The following is a 13,026-nucleotide window of genomic DNA, read 5'->3' as shown; positions in this document are numbered from 1 at the left end:
CTGACATCTACAATTGGGGTCCCATCAGCACTCAAAAGGACATAAGTATGTTTTCTCTCCAGGTAAGAGCCCTAACTCTGGCTGATAGATGTGTTAATTTCACTGGCTGCTCCAACCAGTGTTTTAATCTTTTGGCAGTAACAGCTTAAACTATAGTTCTACCACTTCTATGAGTTATGCTAATGCACATGTCAAATTGCCAGGTGGATGGTTTCTCATTTGTGGGAAGATTGCCTACTCTTATGTCCCAGCTTACAGCACCGGAGGACCCTGCTCTCTCAGAAGATTAACTGTCTTTTTACCCCAGAAGCCTCATCAGGGTAGACATCGCAGAGAACTTACTTTGGACTCCAATTGGAACAGAGATGTACATTAATCAGCCGGGCTGAGTATGTATCCTTATCCCTTTTTGTTGTACCTGCTGTGACCATTGCCTTAAATGTAGAAATTAGTTGAATAGCTTACTCAGTGACAAAGCCCCTAAACGCTACCTCGCAGGCTATCCATGTCATGGGACAAGAGTTAGGGCAGGTCAGAGAAGCAGTTCTAGAGAACAGAGCTACCATAGATTATCTATTCCTCAGACACAATCAAGGATGTGAAAAATTTAAAGGATTATGTTGTTTCAACCTCTCTGATAATTCACAGTTAATTAAAAATAAAGTTCAACAAATTCATGATACAGTTTCCAATATTAAACAAACAAACAAAAAACCCACAGGATTCTTCAGCCTAGATTTTTCCTTCCTTGCTTCCTGGCTTCCCAATTTAATGGGACTTATAGAAACTTTTCTCATTTTTATTTCATTCATGCTGTTGCCTGCAATGCATCTCCACTTGCAGACTACCCACTAGTTTGCTACAACGGCCCGCACGACTACAACCTCACAGGGACTCGCTCATCTACCTGGGACCCTTAGACCTCAGGACAAGCCCTAGCTGCCAGTCTCTCTACACCCCTCCTCAGCCTGAAGTAGCCAGAGCAGTCATCGCCCTTACTCCCTAACAGCAGTTAGGGTTTCGTCTTCAGAGGGGGGATTGAGACAGGTTAGTTAGCATGACATCAAGCAGTCAGGAATTCCTTGGTAGAATGAACAGAAACAGTCATATCTTGAAATACTTAGCCCTGAGATAACTCACTCCGACCAGAGCAAAAACATAAATTACGCTCTGGGGCTACCAGAACAGAAACTCTGGGGCAAGTACGTCATTTCAAAAGCCTCCTCCAGGCTGGGCAACAGAGCAAATCTGATAAACAGTACCATTAGGCGCAAGCTCTTCTCAGATATGCAAGAAAAAGTATAAAAGCAAAAGCCTTATGCGTTAGCTGGTGGGCATCCCAGTTTCCGGTACCCGCTGTCGCTTGAAAGCTGTAACTCTTTGCCTTAATAAACTATCCTCTTCTACAAAACCTTACCTCTCTGGTCCGTGCCTCCATTCTTTGGTTCTATGAGACTGCAATCCCAGAGCACAAATAAGAAATATCCTACATCGAAGTCACAGGGCCAGCACTGGGGTGAAGGAAATAGAAGCATTGAAATTGGCATGCATAGTAAATGTATAGGAAGCAGAATCATTAAAAGGCAAAGAAAGAAAAGAAAGCTATCAAAAAGACCAGAGATCCAAATAAAAAGGGAACTTAAAATCTCTATAGTGAGGGGGCTCGCCCATATCACAAGGGAGGCAGCAATTCAGGGCCTGGGTTCTGAGGCCAGGCTGTCCGGGTTCACATCCCAGCTCTGCCTCTCTGAGTAAGTGACCGTGAAAAACGTTTAGCCCCACAAAGCCTCGGTCTCCTCCTCTGTAAACTAGGGACAACAGTACCCAGCTCAAAAGACTGCAGCAACGCACATACAGCAGTCAGCACGCACCCTTAGGAAACACTCCAAAACGCTAGCTATTTGTCTCATCAGAGATCCTCATTCTTCAGCATTTGAGCTGTTGAACAGTGGTGACCTTTCAGATCTGTCATTTGTCCCAGTGTTCAGGTTACTGGGACTTGGCTTTTCATTCCAGAGAGAGCATGACATTCCAGCCATGAGAAGACGTGGTTTGCACGGTGACTGAGCCAGCCCTCGGAATACATGCAGATCGATGCACATCGCATGTGATTTCATGCAAACACACATGTGGCCCTCCTCATTTTTGAGGCTGCCTTGGGAACGGTGCTTTGGAGGCCAAGGCACCGGGCTTTGAGGCCACCTGCCCACAACTGCATATGGCAGTGAAAGAGCTGTGGGGGAGGAAAAGTAAATTTCCCTCTACTCTTGTAGGTTCTTGGCTGAGAGCCCCTGTATTAAAAGACAGATTAACAGGAGAAAACACAAAGAAGCTTAATAACCTGTATACCTCCTGCATACGTGGGAGAGACACAGGAAAACTGAGTTACCCTTTGAAGTGGCCCAAGCCACCATCTTAAATAGCATCTCTAGTTAGAGACAAAAGAAAATGTGTGTGTGGGGGAGGGGCAGGTAAGAGAGGTGACCAGGCAAAGCACAGTGAACAGATTTAAGTCCCTGCCTTCTCCATTGATAAGGGTTTCTAGAGATTTCGTCATCCTATTCCTGGTACAGAGAGGGAGACACACTCACAAATGGAGATTTCCCTTATACACATAAATGCCTCTCACAAAAGAGTAACTTCTACTCAGTTTTTAGAGCTTTTCCTGTGTCTGCTGGTTTCAAAAATAATCAGCCTGAAATAATCTTTATGCCTAAAAGAAACTTTTGGGGGTGGCAAATTCTGCTCCTCTTCTGTGCCCTGCCCCAGGGAGCCAGAGATGAGGTAGGCCAGGGCTAGCGCAAGAAGGCAGCAAGGCCCAGGGCCTCCCCCCTCCAGCCCAGCCTTCAGTGCCCGGCTAACCAGCTGGAAATGTAGTGCTTCCACTGGTCTCTTACCTTAGGCCTGGCTGCCTTGGCTTCTGTTTGCTTTACATGTGGGGAGTCACCTAGGTTTCTGTCCAGAGGGGAGACTACCAAGAAGAGGCCCTGCTCTGCCATCTTTCAAGTCCATTCATGGTGTTGCAAGCAACCTTGCCAACAGAGCAGCTAGGACTGTCCCCACGGAGGATTGCCACTCGGCACTGTCCAAGCTGGAGCTGCCACCAGTTCCTCCCCATGCGTTCTTTGACTTATTTATTCATTCATGCATTCGTTCCAAAATATGGAGCTGCCACTTTTCCTGTGCCTGCCCTGCACCAGGTGCTGTAGGGCGCTCAGCGATGAGAAAAACAGGCATGTATCTGGACCTCGGCAGCTTACAGTCTAGTGGGGACGGGGGTCTTTATGAAAACACACACATGCGCTCACACACACACACACACACACAATGTGAGATCCCTGTTTGTGACAAACAGAAGAAAATAAAAAGCAGAATGTTGTGAATGTCTCTTAAGATGGAGAAGGAGGCCAGGAAAGAACTCTGAGTGTTGAGGCCCGACCCCGAGGAAGAGAAGGCAGCGGCCAGGCAAAGAGGGCAGGGAGGTGGGTGCAGGAGGCTGAGGTGTACTCCCACCCCCGGGCCAGAGCATTTCCAAGCCCGTTTTCCTTGGTACAGTCAGGGTTTCTGAGCTCTGGACACCTGTTGGCTTTCACTTGCCAACCTCTCTGACTGCTGTCACCCAGGTTTTTCAGCGCCCAGCCCTCAGACCACGTGCATAACAGCTAGAAAGCTAGAGAAAATATAGATGCCTGGGTGGCACTGCACTGTCCCCCAGGGGCCTGCATTAAGCAAGTTGAGATGGGGCCCAAGAATTTGCATTTTTAACAAGGTCCCCAGATGGTTCTGATGTTACTGGAAGTTAGAAAACGTTTTATGTGCTATAGTATGGAGAAGATGATTTTGTGGCACAAAAAACCAACAGCAACAAGCTATGAAATTATAGCCATGTTTATGAGCCTGGGTTAAATAGTGACTTTCTCTCAAGAGCCATCTGTGGCCCCCGAATGTGATATTTTCATGTCACGCTCTGAAGCGTATGGGCTCCCCTCATCTTGGACTATCTTTTTTTGCCCCCCTTCTTCCGCCTCCTGCCCCCCCCCACACACTGGTCAAGACGTTGTTTCTCAGTCTAGTAGGACACAGTTCGCTGGCCCATGCTGGTATATGAGCCTTGCGCTCACCCCAGCCGAGGCAGTCGGTCGCCACTCATGGGTCAGCAGCAAATGGGAGCCCAGCTCCTGGGAGAGCTGTTGTTCACAATCTTAGCTGTAGAGGGCGCAGCTCACAGGCCCATGTGGGGATCAAACCGTCGACCTAGACTTTAGGAGCACGGTGCTCCAACCACCTGAGCCATGGGGCCAGCCCCATCTTGGACTTTCTGAGTGGGTTTTTTTCTTAGGGTTACCAACCATCTGGTTTGTCTGGGATTCTCCTACTGTGTAATAAAAGTTCCATGTCCCAGGAAATCCCTGTGTTGGCAAACCATGATGATTGGTCTTCTTAGTTTCTTAGAGAACTGCCCACCTAGATTCACCTTGAAAAGGAAGGAGTGACTAAAAGCCCCCCCTACCCCATATGGCTCTGGCCAAAGTGCTCCTTACCTGCTAAACTTGCCTTCTCATCTGTCTGGAAAGAGCTTCACAGAGTGCTTCTCCCTCCAGCTTCTCAGCATGCATCCTCTCCTTTGTTGTTTTGTTTTGTTTTGTTTCTGTACAGGTATCATTTCAAAAAGGAGCCCTGACAGCAAGCCAGCAGGTCCCACAGCATAACCAAAGTGCTGGACATGGAAACACCAAAGCTTCATCGAGGGCTAAACTCTGGACTTAGAACCCAGAGCAGAAACTATCAGCTGCCAGATTTGCAGTGTAATAGAAGACACATAGCATCACCATGGCAACAAGCCTCTAAAGGCCCCCAGCACCTGCTCCTTTCTACACAAGATTTCCCCAAACAGGGATATTTCTTACTTCCTTGTTTTTCTTTTCAATAAAGATGTTAATTTTATTTCCCCTCATTTGTGCTTAATGTTCCAATAGCAATTTAGCTTCTCCTGGGCTCTCCATCCCCTCCCTGTCTCTCCCAAACCTTCTCTTCCCCTGTTTCCTCATCCTTCCTTTCCCTTCAGTCTATTTACTCTGTTTATTCTGTCTGTCCCCACAACTTCCTGTCCCCTCTCCCCCAAAGCAATATTTTTAACCATCTCTCTTCTCTCAGAGCTAAGCCCTCATCCCGGATGTTTCATCAGCTGCAGTTCTATTAGCCTAGTAAGCAGTAAGCATTGCTCTTTGCTCTGGACAAATACTATATGGTACTCCCTCCAAAGTTGGCATCCTCTGTTCTTGTAACCCCAGCTGGGGGCACAGTACAGTAAAACTACTTCATCCCACAGAGAAGATAAAGGGAAAGAAGGTGTTCCAGGGTCCAGAATAATGATAGTTTGTCGAGTGCTGACTATGTGGCTGGCCCTATGCTAAAGCTTTATGTCTATTATCACATTTAATCTTCATGACAACCCTGATGGCACAAGTTTTATTTCTTATCTCACTTAACAGATGGGGAAACAGAGGCTTCGGCTGGTTAAGCCACTTGTAAAAGGTTACACAGCTAATAAGTGGTACGGCAAGGATTTAAAGCCAATTTGCCTCGCACCAAATCCTGCCCCTTTCACGACTACTTTCAGAAGAGGTTTGGGAGGGAGATCTTGTCCTGATTCGCCAAATGAGAACGGGGTCTAGGTAGGCCCTTTAATCAGCATTATTTGGAGGGGTTCTGGTCAACAAATAAAAAGGTCTTGGACAACAAACACATCTTTCTGCTTAGGTCCATGTGAACAGTGGAACAGAAAGAGAAGCATCAGAGTTGAGGAGCCCTAGCTATGAGCCTCGCCCCCCTTCAGACACTCTGTTCATGCGTTCACTCAATCTTTCATTCATCCAAAACACATTTAGCAAGAATTTCCCATGAGGCAGGCTCCACAGCCTATCCATATGCGTCTATGTTGTTGTAGAAATGTTACCGGGAAAAAGACGTTGAAACATTGGCTCTTGTCTTCTTGAAGGAAAGACTTCAATCAAGAGACAGATATTTGCGCAGCATGAACAGCAGAAGTTTATTAGTAAAAGAAAGTACACTCTGAGACTTGGAGCGGGCTGACCCAAGACAGGGAAGCAGCCTCGCCTTATATCACGTGAACGCTTTTATTTCCATGGGTGGAATTGCCTCCCCCCGCCCCTCTTATCTCTCTTTCTTCCTGTGAGGTGCCTGGTCCTCTGGCGTTTAGCAGTACATTTCTTTGATTTAGGGGCATGTGTAAATATGAGGTCTGACAATTAAGTTCGTGAACTTGTTGCAACAATGTTGCTAACCTTTTTTTTTTTTGTATCAGAGGAATTATTCATTACGAATTTGTACCAACTGGACAGTTAACCAAGTTTCCTATTTGGAAGTGCTGAAAAGGCTGCATGAAAAAGTTGGACGAAAACCACCTAAACTTTTTACAACAATTCATGCCTCTTGCATCATGACAACGCACCAGCTGACACAGCACTGTCTGTGAGGGAGTTTTTAGCCAGTAAACAAATAACTGTGTTGGAACACCCTCCCTACTCACCTGAACTGGCCCCCAACGATTTCTTTCTTTACCCAAAGAAAAAGGAAATACTGAAAGGAAGACATTTTGATGACGTTCAGGACATCAAGGGTAATGTGACAACAGCTCTGATGGCCATTCCAGAAAAAGAGTTCCAAAACTGCTTTGAAGGGTGGACTAGGCACTGGCATCGGTGCGTAGCTTCCCAAGGGGAGTACTTCAAAGGTGACCGTAGTGATATTCCGCAATGAGGCATGTAGCACTTTTTCTAGGGTGAGTTCGCAAACTTAATGGTCCGAACATGTACATCCCCTTGGTTTGGGGGCATGTGTAAACACATCCCTTAAGGGTATGTGAAAACCTGGCATCTAGTAAGGTATTGGTGACAAACAGGATGGGTTCCTCCACCCCTTCTCTGACTTTTAACAACATATCTCTTTGATTTACAGGTATGTGTAAGCCTGGAGTCCTGCTGGGCAGCTGCCAGGGGTCTTGACCCAAGTAGGAGCTGCAGCAAGGGGCTTTCTAACCAGGCTAAATTTCTCCTTCTCTTGCTCATTTCTATCTATCTACCTAAACAATCAGAAAGACTGTTGGGTGCTGGGAACGCTGTTTATGAGGTCTGGCTCTTCACTTACCATCTCTGAGCCTGTATCTGGGGATAATAATACTTGTGAGCTAATGAAAACCATGAATCTAGAAGCATCGAATATGGTGCCTGACACAAGGGTGGGGGCAAACTTTGTAGAGGTAGAATCACTTCTACGTGGGAAAGTTTCTCCTGAAACGAAGGGGAGTGGGGGCATGGTGCAGAATTCTCCCTGAGACGGGAAGGGTCTGGAGGTGCTGAGCCCCCTACCAACTCTCTTAGGAGTGGGCTCTCTCAAAGCAAGGAAATGCAAATCTGCCCATAACATGTACCTACTTGCCTCTTGGAGCACACAGGTTCCTCTTTCCAAACGGCTTACTTCTTGTGGTCCAAGGAGACCCAGCCCTCTGTAGAACACAGCATTTTGTTCTGACACCAATCTTCTACGCTGATGAGGTCTCTGGGTAAAGAAAGATACTGCCAGGGCAGCATCATTTTTATCATTATTAGCAGGACTGTGTGTGCCCAGGATTGCAAGGGAAGTTGGCCCAACAGAACAGGGATTACAGAAATGGTTTGGATATGACAGGGAGGTGGTGCCAAGAAATTCTAAGGAAATCTACTCATTTCTGTTTCTCTCTCTTGCTCTTTCCTCCGTTTCTTTGTGGTTGTTTGTTTGTTTGTTTGTTTGTTTTTAGGGGAATGAGTTATCAAGTAAACAGTGGAGAAACCAGCTTATGTGTGCATAATTTAGCTGACTTGTGGCTTACTATAAAGGGATTCCCTTGGCCCTACTGCTGAATTTTTATTGCAAAGCAGCAACTCGGAAAGGCCAGATTTCCCAGGCCTACGCTCTAGTGGGAAGAGGTCCTGGCTGCCAGGTGCAGTGCAAAGTGTAGGTGTGCACATGTATGCATGGTGGAGGGGCCCAGGGGAAATGTCACAGAGCCCAAAGCAGATAATAATGGGGACAGCAAAGGACTGGTTTGGGCTTTTGGTGGAAGGCAGCAATGTGACAGGGAGCCAGTGTCTGAGATCTACTCTAAGCTCTGCACCAAATAGCCAGATCACCTTCAACCTGTCGTTTCACCCTTTTGGTCTTTTCTTTGCCTTTGAAGAAGAAGGGAGTGGGTTTCATCTGTAATATCCTAGCCATTTCTAACACTCTATGACTTGGTGTTGTGCATGAGGTTTTGAGTGGAATTCTAGCACCTATTCTCCATTTGTCCCATTCAAGTCTCTCCTATTGAATTTTAGTCTTTCCCATGCAAATCAAAACCACAATGACATACCACCTCACACCTGTTAGAATGGCTATTATCAACAAGAAAAATAATAAGTGTTGGACAGACAGTGGATAAAAAGGAACCCTCATACACTGTTGGTGGGAATGCAGACTGGTGCAGCCGCTATGGAAGGCACTGTGGAGGTTCCTCAAAAATTAAGAAGAGAATTACCCGAAGACCCAGCAGTCCCTCTCCTGGGTATCTACCCCAAACATCTGAAAACATTTATACATAAAGACACGTGTGCTCCAATGTTTTCATTGCAGCTTTGTTTACGGTGGCCAAGACATGGAAACAACCAAAATGTCGTTCAATAGATGAATGGATAAAGAAGATGTGGTATATATACACAATGGAATACTATTCGGCGGTAAGAAAAGATGAAATAGTGCCATTTGCGAAAACATGCATAGATCTTGAGATTATTATGCTAAGCGAAATAAGTCAGACAGAAAAAGTTGAGAACCATATGACTTCAGTCATATGTGGGATCTAAAACTGAAAGCAGCAAAGGAATAAGACAACCCAAGAAACAAAAACTCATAGATGCAGACAACAGTTTAGTGGTTACCAGAGGGTAGGAGGGGAGGAGATCTGGTAGAAGAGGGTAAAGGAGGTCAAATATATGGTGATGGAAGGAGAACTGACTCCGAGTGGTGAATACACAATGTGATATACAGATGATGAAATACAGAAATGTACAATTGAAACCTATATAATTCTACTAACCATTGTCACCCTAATGAATTTAATTAAAAAAATAATTTTAGTCTTTCCCCCCCGTTCCTCACAAAATCAATATATTTCAGGCACCAAATGGAAGCCACAAGGCCCTTCTAAAGCACCTATGAGGGCACTCAAGACTGCTGCCATCTCTGCTCATGGTAGGCCGGGCCAAGCTTCTGCACAGACAATAGAAGGAACTTGAGAGTCAACCACATTTTCCTTCGACTCAGCTCAGGCAAAGAACAGGTTTGAAGAGGATTGGTGACAGGGAGCAAGAAGCAGTGGAGCAGAGCAGAGAAGAATCGTGCCGTTCAGGAAAAAAATACCTGCTGTGTTCATTTCATCCATGATTTGTCTTGTAGTTGGAAGGGTTCCCTCACTAGGATAGAAACTTCACCACTAACCACAGCAAAGTTTGATTTGGAAAGAAGTATTGAATGTGGACTGACTGACCAATATCCCTTAATGTTTTAAGGATCCAGTTTTTTCTCACTTGTCTAGAGCAGCCAGTTGGGTGATAGGCCTGCCTGGCTTTGTCTCCTGGCTTCATGGCCAAGTCGTTTGACTTTTAGGGGAAAATGCTTATTCCACAGTGAAGTTCTGTGGAATGCAGCCTAGAGATGTGTAATTTTTCTTCCTATGAAAGCCTCCAGAGTGGCCTTTGACTCCTAGGAAAGCAAATGAATAGAGGTCTGAGTAGGTGCAGAGCAGTGGAGAGGTTAGAATCTGAATATGGAATTAGACATGAGACAGACATCTAAACATTTCCTGGACACTAACTACAAAAAAGAAGCCTACTGTCATCTTTGCTTCAGTTTATCTTATTGGTTGGCTTGATTTTCACCAACTTGTAAACATAATATAGTTATGTTTGAGAAAGTGGAGGTGGAATGAGAGTAGAGGTACAGGATGTGAGGCAGAGAAGACAGAGATGAGAGTGTTGTGCATCTTCATTTTCCCATCTGTTAAATGGATCCAGGAAGGATCAATAATGACAGACCGGATTGAAATTGAAGTTAAAGTAAAGACACTGAAATGTATCTAATAATAGTTATGAATCCCACCATCTTGGAACAAAGAAGCTTCTTTAACTCTGACAATTGGAAGCACTTGAAAGCCAGAAACTTCTCTTCCACAGCAACTAGAACTGCTTTGCAGTCTCCACAGGGGCAAGAGAATCCTGTCAGAGTAATGGGATGAAAAGGGCCCTTTGGTGTCATTAGAGCCTATGGTGGATTCAGTTCTACACTAAGAGTCAATCGATGCAATTAAGTGGCTTTCTTAGCACTGATGAACAGCTTCTCTAGGATTTGGTCTCTGGTCTGAGGCATATCTCTTTAGTTTAGCTTTCTCTGGGAATCTTCTGACTAGTGCTGCTTGCTACTTGATCTTGAATGGAATCTCAGCAAAATTTTTGCCAGAATCTGAGCCATCAAAAAAGAGTCACTTCAAGTTCTCTTCCTCCAGCAGCTCAGGTTGAGCTGAGCTCCCCTGCCCATGCTTCCAGTTTCCTCCTGGGTTCTTCTCTGAAGTGTGAAAATGTCCACCCTTACTCAGTGAACCATCTTAATGGCCCTCTTCTCCTCCTTTGTACTATTTCATAGACCTGGTTCTGTACATGGAAAATAATTCGGTCTCCCAGGTGCTTTTGCTGAAGGTGACGCACCTGAGCAGACTTCCCCGGCTCTGTGCCACAGCTTGCCTGAAAATGCCAAGACCTCAGCATCCTATTTGTCTCCCCTGAAATTGGATCATAATTGAGACTGGTTGTACTGGGGTTGCAGTTGTGAAACAGCACCTGCCTTTGACTCAGCAGCAGGCAGGCACACTGCTGTGGAAAGTGAGGAGATTATAGAACACGTGGGATGTAATGCATGGTAGAAAGGCAATGTGAAGGTTACAGAAAGAAATTGACAGTGAATGGGCAGGAAAGAGAAGTCAGAGTTTTCAAAGCAACACTCTCTCGATGTCGAATAATGATGTGGCTGATAATGCATGAGTGGGTGGCAGCAAAAGCTAGCGTGTGTGATCTGCTAAGGTTTGGAGTAGCCTGTTGTATGATTAGCATCTCTGGTGACTCTTTGGGAGTGCCTATCACTGATTAGAATCTGTCACTTTGGGCCATATGAAGCATAACTTTTGCAAAATGAATTAACCCACTCTGTACAGACAAGTGATTCAATTTGGCACTTTACCTAAGGATTCCATTTTTTTCTTCATAAATGACTGTGGCTGAAAGGGCTTCATTAGTGCAGTACATGTAGAAGCCACAGGCACAAATGAAAAAGCAGGATCCACTTGCACTCAGGATGAAAAGGACTACTCATCACACCCCAATGTCACACTCTTGGAAAATAATTGCTGGCAGCAGGGACATCATCTTTAGATTATCAGGAAGAGCTCTGTGTGGATGTGCTTGTCTGCATGCACACACGTGTGTATACTCTGATGGTGAACAGGAGTGCGACATTCACCTAGTGCATCTTCCCAATGTTACATTTCTAATTCTTGTCATATAACATTTGCTGGTTATTTAACTATAACTATATGATTGGTATCATTAATGCAAATTCAGCTTTCTGTGTAGTCACCAACTAAAATTTTCCTTACTTCAGTGTCCAATGCCTATTGCAGCAGACATTGAATATATTCATGGTACAACCAAAAAGAAGAAGAAGAAAAAGAAGAAGGGGGATGAGTAGGAGGAAGAGAAGGAGGAGGAGGAGGAGTAGGAGAAGGAGAAGCAGAAGGAGAAGGAGAAGGAGAAGAAAAGGAAAGACAAAGTCAGAAGAGAGGGAGGAAGGGAGGGAGAGAGAGAATGCTAACTAATTGGAGACCATTTAGAGAAGCACCACAGCAAGACTGCTGAGTGCTGTTAATCCCCCTAAGTCTCCCAATGAGGAAGGTGCTTATTAGCAGTCACAGACAAATATGTATGCACCTCCAGAGATACTCATGGGACTTGGACATGTGTATTCTATTTAGGGTTGGATTATTGGAGGATAAGCTTCTTGGGAAGGTGTCTAGTCAGTGATGATTTGTGTGACGTGACTAGCAGACAGACTCTGAGATGGATGGAAATGAAACTCATTCCTGCTTACTGAAAAGTACAGTCTCTTTTGTCTAAGCCATGGAATAAATGCCCAATTCCCTGATGTTTATTGCGGCATTATTCACGGTGGCCAACACATGGAAACAACCAAAGTGTCCTTCGATAGATGATTGGTTAAAGAAAATGTGGTATATATACACAATGGAATACTACTCTGCCATAAGAAAAGATGAAATAGTGCCATTTGCAACAACAGGGATGGATCATGAGATTACTATGCTGAGCAAAATAAGTCTGACAGCAAAAATCAAGAACCGTATGACTTCACTGATATGTGGTATATAAAACTGACAACAACAAAGGAACAGACAAACAAAGAAACAAAAACTCATAGACACAGACAAAAGTTTAGTGGTTACCAGAGGGTAAAAGGGGTGGTGGTGGTAGATGAGGATAAAGAGGGTCAAATATCTGGTGATGGATGAGCTGCATCTGGGGGGTGAGCACACAATGTGATATATAGATGATATATTATGGAATTGTACACTTGAAACCTATATAATTTTACTAACCAATGTCGCCCCGATAAATTTAATTTTTAAAAATGATGTTTAAAAATAAATAAATACAGGGTGGCCGGTTAGCTCAGTTGGTTAGAATCTGGTGCTAATAATGCCAAGGTTGCCGGTTCAATCCACGTATGAGCCACTGTGAGCTGCGCTGTCCTTAAAAAATTTTTTTTAAATAAATAAATAAATACCCAACTCAAATGCTGTGAGAGCTGCTGAGGCCCTGCAGCACTGCTGATGACCCTTGCAGAACCTTCTTTGGCAAGGAATTATAG

Source organism: Rhinolophus hipposideros, assembly GCF_964194185.1.
Source record: "Rhinolophus hipposideros genome assembly, chromosome: X".
Lineage (NCBI taxonomy): Eukaryota > Metazoa > Chordata > Mammalia > Chiroptera > Rhinolophidae > Rhinolophus > Rhinolophus hipposideros.
This window is presented reverse-complemented; position numbering follows the sequence as displayed.